A 7,779-nucleotide genomic window follows, 5' to 3' on the forward strand; every position below is an offset into this window, starting at 1 on the left:
CCGGGAGGCAGAGCTTGCAGTGAGCTGAGATCCGGCCACTGCACTCCAGCCCGGGTGACAGAGCGAGACTCCGTCTCAAATAAAAAAAAGGAAGAAAATGGGGGCAGGTTTGCCTGATGTGTTCCACAGCTTGACTTTTCCCTTTGGCTTAGTGATTTTGGGGGTCCCAAGATTTACTCTCTTTTCACAGGGATCAGATTTTGATGGTGGCAGATTCTGGCTAAATGGGCTTGACAGAATTACTGCTAACACTGGGCTACTGAGAACATACCCAAAGATGAAGTCCAGTTGAAAACAAACTGAGAGGACTCCGAGGTGAGTTTGGTCAAGAAGATAATCTTTGTCAGGAGTCAAACGCAACATGTGAACAGGGAATGGGCACCCATTAGAGAAGGACACCTTAGTTCAGATGCGCAGTGAGTGAACTCAGGGAGGGACGGGGAAAGGACAAGTTTAAATTAGTCTGTCTCTTAAAATTAACTTCAAAAGTGGGACTGGAGCCAAGTCAACAATCCAGCTGCTGACCAAAGGCGGCCCTGCAAAAGCAAGTGCTCACTGACCCCCTCAGCGAAAACCCTGTGAACTGTGAGCAATTGCTGTAAACTAGACTGTACACACGCAACCTGCTCCACTGAAAGTGGGGTCAAAAAGAGCCCACACCCAAAAGCAATTGGTTATACAAAGAGATGCTTAGACTCTCCAGTGTTTACAGAAAATGATACTTAAGTAAGAAGGAAACATTTGTCACCCATCCCATTGGCAAAAATTAAAATCATTAATGAGCGCTAATAACAGAAAGCATGCAGGCACTAGTACTCTCGTCACAAAGTATTAGTGGTTCTGTAAATGGTAGAAACACATTGGGAAGCAGTATTACCCCGTGCACCACGTTATGAAACAGGCTTGCCGTTTATAGAATAATTTCACTCTCAGAATTGTCCTTAGAAATTAATTTCACATGAGTTTATAGAAACAAGTGCATGAATACTTATTGCATCTATGAATACGGAAGTGCTTATACAGCGGACTCTGCATTTGTCTGCGGAATATACTAGGTAGCTGTTGCAGAGAAACAGGCAGATATTTTTAAATCACACAAAATATCTTGCTAAGACATATTGTAAACTGGAGAGTTGTAGAATAATATATATTCATGTAAAATGCATCTGTAGATGCATAAATACGTACGCACATGCATCAAAATAAAAGAGGGTGATGCCAACCAAATTTGTGACTATGAAAACTTCCAGGCAGACTACAGTGAGAATTGAAAAGGAAATGTCTACTTTTCTATATTTTTCTTTTGTGTATGGATTTTTTGCATATCTTATAAAACTAAAACACATTCATGAATGACATTTATGATAAAAAGGGAAGAAACATAGCAGAAATTGACTGTAGAAAAAGAGGTTTGACAAATTCATCACTTCTTTTTTCAAAACCTAATGAAACAAATCACAATACTAATCAGAATAAAAGATAATAAAAATATACAAAACATAAATAACAAACCTAAAACATTTGAAGATTTAAAATAACTGAAGTTCAGAAGCTATTAAACTATTTTAACAGAATGCTTTGTAGAAAGCTATAATAAATAGCAAACTTATTTTGCACCTGTTATGTGCCAAGAACTGGTTATGTGTTTTACAAATATTAATTTCTGAAAACTCTTTAAGATAAGTGTCATTGTCCCATTTTACAGATGAGGAAATTGAGGCACAGAGAGTTTAAATAATTACTGTGATGCCACAGAGTTGCAGTAATGAAGCTTGGATGGAATGCTGTAAACATGGCTCCAGAGGCCTTGATCGGAAGCTCTGTTTTCCACCAAATCCCCCAGCACAAATCAACAGTCAGCTCTATACTTAATTATGAAACACGAAATGCTTTTCCACTATCATTAGTAGCAACCCAAAGGTTCCCAGCCATATACCAGTAAACTCTAACAAGAGAATAAAAAAGAGGGGGCAATGTTAGAAGACAATAAAGTGGTCATTATTTGCAAATGAAAGAATGGAATAACCGGGGGAAATCTGAAACCACTGAGAGTGTGACAAGCCAGAAGTTAGGTTATAATGTGACAAAATTAATACATAAAATTCAAAGTTTCTTACATATCACCAGTACAGTTAGAAAATAAAACAAAAGGTTGGCCCAGTGTGGTGGCTCAAGCCTGTAATTCCAGCAGTTTGGGAGGCCAAGGCAGGCAGATCACCTGAGGTCGTGAATCACGAGGTCAGCAGTTTGAGACCAGCCTGGCCAACATGGTGAAACCCCGTCTCTACTAAGAATACAAAAAATTAGCTGGGCGTAGTGGCGGGCGCCTGTAGTCACAGCTACTTGGGAGGCTGAGGCAGGAGAATGGCTTGAATTCAGGAGGCAGGTTCAAGCCACAGCACTCCAGCCCAGGCGACAGAGTGACAAAAAAAAAAAAAAAAAGAAAATTTATTAAAAAAGCAAAACTCAAGAAAATGAAATGGAATTTAGCTATGTACAGAAATTATTAGTGATGTGAATATGTGAGTCAATAATGACATTAAATTCTGTCTATAGAAAAGACAGACTTTAACGTGAATCTTAAAAAGGACAAAGTGATTGCCACTTAAAAGGCGTGACTTAACTACATCCCTGAACAAAGTTCAAAAATATTTTTATATTTTATAATATTTATATATATATATTTTATATGTAAGTATATATAAATAATAATATTTATATATACACCACCACCAGCCATTTAACAGCATACATTCATCATGTTCAACAACTAATCAAATATTACAAAGATAGGACTCATACATTTGAGAAAATCAATCAGCAGAAATAGATCTCAAAGTGATTCAAACAATACACTTAGTATTGAAACATGAATGCTAAGGACATTAAAACAGATATAAATGTATTCCATATGATCAAAAAAGTTGGAAAACATGAGCACCATGAGGTAGGGAATGGTACATGTAAAATAAGCCCCAAACAAACTTCTATAAATGAAATACAATATCTAAAATAAAAAGTGTACTTGATGGAATAAACAGCGTGAGATACTATAGACAAAAAGATGCGTGAACCTGGAGACACAGGAATAAAAACTACCCAAAATGACACACAGAGATCAATAAACGATCAGAAAAAATATCAGTGAGCAGTGGGACAGCACAAGTGACAAAGCATGTGAGTAACTGGAGTCTGGACAAAGTTGGGGGCAGGATATTTAAAGAAATAATGGCCAATTATTTTTTAAAATATGACGAAAACTGTCAAAACCCAAAGTTCCAAGATACCTAAAAGCATCCAAGCAGAAGAAACAAGAAGAAAGCCATATCAGGCACCTCATAATAAAATTGTTGAAAACTTGGTTTAAAAAAAGAAAATATTAAAAGCAGCTGTAGAAAAAGGACATATTACATAAATGGGCAAAAAGAATTTTTACATAACAGAAAATAAAAATGTCTCATTAGAAAAAAATGTAAAGCAGAAGAAAACGAAGCAACATTTTAAAAGTAACAAAGGAAGAAAATGATCTTTAAATTCCATACATAGAAAAATCTTTTTAGAACACAAAGGCAAAATAAAACCTTTGAGACATACAAAATCTGAGAGAACTAATTGCTAGCATACCTGCAGTACAAGAAATACTAAAGGAAGTCCTTCAAAGTCACAAGACATTATAATAGACAGAATGAAGAAAATCAGAAATCACAAGTATATGGTTAAATATACAATTTTTTTCTCATTTTAAAATCACTGTTAAGGCAATTGTTTAAAGAAAAAATAATGGGAAGCCTCGCACACTGTTGGTGGGCATGTAAATTAGTATACATATTATGAAAAATAGTATGGAGGTTCCTCAAAAAATTAAAAACAGAACTACCATATAATCCAGAAATTCCCCTACTGGGTATATACTCAAAGGAAAGGAAATCAGTACCTAAAAGTGGTATCTGCATTCCCATATCTTTGTAGCACTATTCACAAAAGGCAAGAGATGGAGTCAACCTAAGTGCCCTTCAATGGATGAAGGGATAAAGAAATGGTGGGCTGGGCACCGTGGCTCTCACCGGTAATCCCAGTACTTTGGGAGGCCGAGGCAGGTGGATCCATGAGGTCAAGAGACCGAGACCATCCTGACCAACATGGTGAAACCCCATCTCTAGTGAAAATACAAAAATTAGCTGGGCATGGTGGTGCATGCCTGTAATCCTAGCTACTCAGGAGGCTGAGGCAGGAGAATCACTTGAACCCGGAGGCAGAGGTGGCAGTGAGCCAAGATTGTGCCACTGCACTCCAGCCTGGTGACAGAGCAAGATTCCATCTCAAAAAAAAAAAACAACAAAAAACAGAAATTTTGGTATATATACACAGTGGAATACTATCCAGTCATCAAAAGGAAAGAAATCCTGTTGTTTTTGACAACATAGATGAACCCAGAGGATATCGTGTTAAGCGAAATAAGCCAGGCACAGAAAGACAAATACTGCATGATCTCACTGATGTGGAATCTAAAAACGTTGATCTCATACAAGTAGAGAACAGAATGGTGGTACCAGGATCTGGGGTGGTCGATGATAGTGGTTGGTGTTGGGGGCAGAGAGATGAGGAAATGTTGGTCAAAGAATCCAAAATTTTACTTAGATAAGAGGAATAAATTTAAGAGAACTATTGTACAATATGCTGACTATAGTTAGTTAACCATAGATCATACTGTTGAAAAATGCCGAGAGAGGGGTGTGATATGTTCTCACCACAAAAATGATACCTCTGCTATATTAAATGATATGAATATGGAAAGTTAAGTTAAATAAGATGTGCATGACATTAAATTTATATTAAAATTTTAAATGGCAACTATAATATATATATATTTTTTTGAGTCAGAGTCTTGCTGTGATGCCCAGGTTGGAGTGCAGTGGCGAGATCTTGGCTCACTGCAAACTCTGCTTCCGGGGTTCCAGTGATTCTCCTGCCTCAGCTTCCTAAGTAGCTGGGACTATAGGTATGCACCACCATGCCCAGCTGATTTTTGTATTTTTAGTAGAGACGAGGTTTTACCGTATTGGCCAGGCTGGTCTCGAACTCCTGACCTCAAGTGATCTGCCAGCCTCAGCCTGCCAAGGAGCTGGGATTACAGGTGTGAGCCACCGTACCCAGCCAACTATAATAACTTTTAAGTTATTCTATTGGTAAGCTGAATCACATAATCAAAATTATGTATTTAGCTTTGGTTTGCTCATTGCATATGACCACAATTGTGTTTGAAAATGTATTTAATCTAGTAATGACAGCGGTAGAAAGGGAATTTGGCTAGCAGGTATGAGACTGCTTTCTAAGCACATCTCTGCAAATGACTCACTCTTGCTACTTTACCAAACAAATGGTAATTTTATCACACTAAATCATATATCAAAATAGCCTAAAAGCTATAATTGTTATATGAATGCAAATTGTATTATCATTAATTTTACTATTAAGAACATAATTTTACATAATTATGTAAATTTGGGTCTGTTCACTGTTTTTATATGTACACATTTCCAAACAAGTGCAATTAATATGGCAGTCATTTGATGAGGCCCATGTTAGCAGTGGGATAAATTTTCCACTGTGTTTTTCTATCATTAGGTAATAACTTCAAATTGTCCATTTGGAAGATAAAAGTGTAGAGCATTCCACAAGTATTTGGGCCAAACGAGTAGCTTTTATTTCTTTTTTATTTGTTTTATATTTTGGTATTTTCTGCCTCTTTAGATTTGGAACACAAGTTAGACTGATGAAAGTATTAATAGCTAACATTTATTAATTGGCATTATATTATGACAATAAAATGATGTCCATAATAGCAAAATGAATAATAACAATAATAACAATACATACAATTTGTGTTCATATAACAGTTATAGCTTTCAGGCTACTTTGATATATGATTTCGTGTAATAAAATTACCATTTGTTTAGTAAAGTAGAAAGTCATTTGGAGAGATGTAATTAAAGCTGTCTGCATTTAAACCCTGACTCTGTCATTCACTAGCCTTGCGATGTTACAAAGTTGTTAATTTCTTAGCCTCACTTTCCTCATCGGTAAAATGTGAATAAACACATCTAGCACAGTAGGGGATGGTGAGGCTTGAATAAGGTAGTTCATATTGAACTTTTAGAAGATTCCCAGTACATAGTAAGGACTTAAACTATTCCTTCTGTTACCCTCCATCATATTAATATTTGTTGTGGAGTAAATTACTTTTTTTTTTTTTTTTTTTTTTTTGAGACGGAGTCTCGCTCTGTCGCCCAGGCTGGGGTGCAGTGTCCGGATCTCAGCTCACTACAAGCTCCGCCTCCCGGGTTCACGCCATTCTCCTGCCTCAGCCTCCCGAGTAGCTGGGACTACAGGCGCCCGCCACCTCGCCCGGCTAGTTTTTTGTATTTTATAGTAGAGACAGGGTTTCACTGGGTTAGCCAGGATGGTCTCGATCTCATGACCTTGTGATCCACCCGTCTCGGCCTCCCAAAGTGCTGGGATTACAGGCTTGAGCCACCGCACCCGGCGGAGTAAATTACTTGAAAACACTCTGTAGTGCATGTGTGTAAGGGCATTCTAATAAGCACTTTAGTGGTGATTAATCCATTTAGGAAGTATCCCTTCTCTGAATCAATACCTTAAGCTTAGATAATTCACACAGTGGTGCCCAAACTAATTTCTTAGTTGGCGCAACTGCTGTCCTTTTGCAGCCGTGATTGGAAAGAGTAGTATGGCAGAGCTTGCCACCTTTGCACACATAGGACCTAAGAACCAAGGTCCTGGGCTGACCCTGCTGCTTTCACTTCAGTTCGCATTTTGCCACCAGACCCAGGTGTAAGTCCTGCCTGCTGAGCTTGACATCAGCATCCAGGACATTTTCTCTGCGAAGAGCCTTTCGTGACAAGTGTCTCTGAGGTTCTGACGGCAGTGGGCATGGCTCCTGCACGTGTGTGTGTTTGGCAGGATGTGCACCAAAACCTGCTTCCACTGTGACTTACTTATTGGTGGCCAAGGCTGTAGAGATAGAACCACTATATGATGACACCTACTGATACCAAAATAACTTGACATTTGCCACAGCACCAAATTTTGTGGGGCCATCTTGCCCCACTTTGCCAGGCTCTGTGACAAGCACTTTGCTTACAGTGTGTCCGTGACTTTTCTTTTTCTTTCTTTCTTTTTTTTTTTTGAGACGAAATCTCGCTCTTGTTGCCCAGGCTGGAATGCAATGGCGCGATCTCGGCTCACAGCAACCTCCACCTCCTGGGTTCAAGCAATTCTCCTGCCTCAGCCTTCTGAGTAGTTGGGATTACAGGCACCAGCCGCCGCATCCGGCTAACTTTTGTATTTTTAGTAGAGACAGGGTTTCTCCATGTTGGCCAGGCTGGTCTCGAACTCCCAACCTCAGGTGATCCGCCTGCCCCAGCCTCCCAGAGTGCTGGGATTACAGGCGTGAGCCACCGCATCCAGCCATCTCACTGACTTTTCATAAAGATTTCAGAATCCCCATCTGTAAGATGGGGAATCTATGGGTCAGGAAGAGAAGCAGCCCTTCTCGCAAGGAAACCATGTTAGTGACAGCACTTGGACCCAGGAGGTCTGACCAGAAACCCCAACCCCTGGATCAATACCCTATGTTTTCCCAATGCAAACAGTTCATTGGCTATTTTATAGACCCTTAAACATTAGTGATTGCAAAAGTCCTGCACTAATGTTAAACAGATTATATGGTACAGATAGATCAGCTGCTATGTTTCCATG

Source organism: Mandrillus leucophaeus, unplaced genomic scaffold (genome assembly GCF_000951045.1).
Source record: "Mandrillus leucophaeus isolate KB7577 unplaced genomic scaffold, Mleu.le_1.0 Scaffold391, whole genome shotgun sequence".
Lineage (NCBI taxonomy): Eukaryota > Metazoa > Chordata > Mammalia > Primates > Cercopithecidae > Mandrillus > Mandrillus leucophaeus.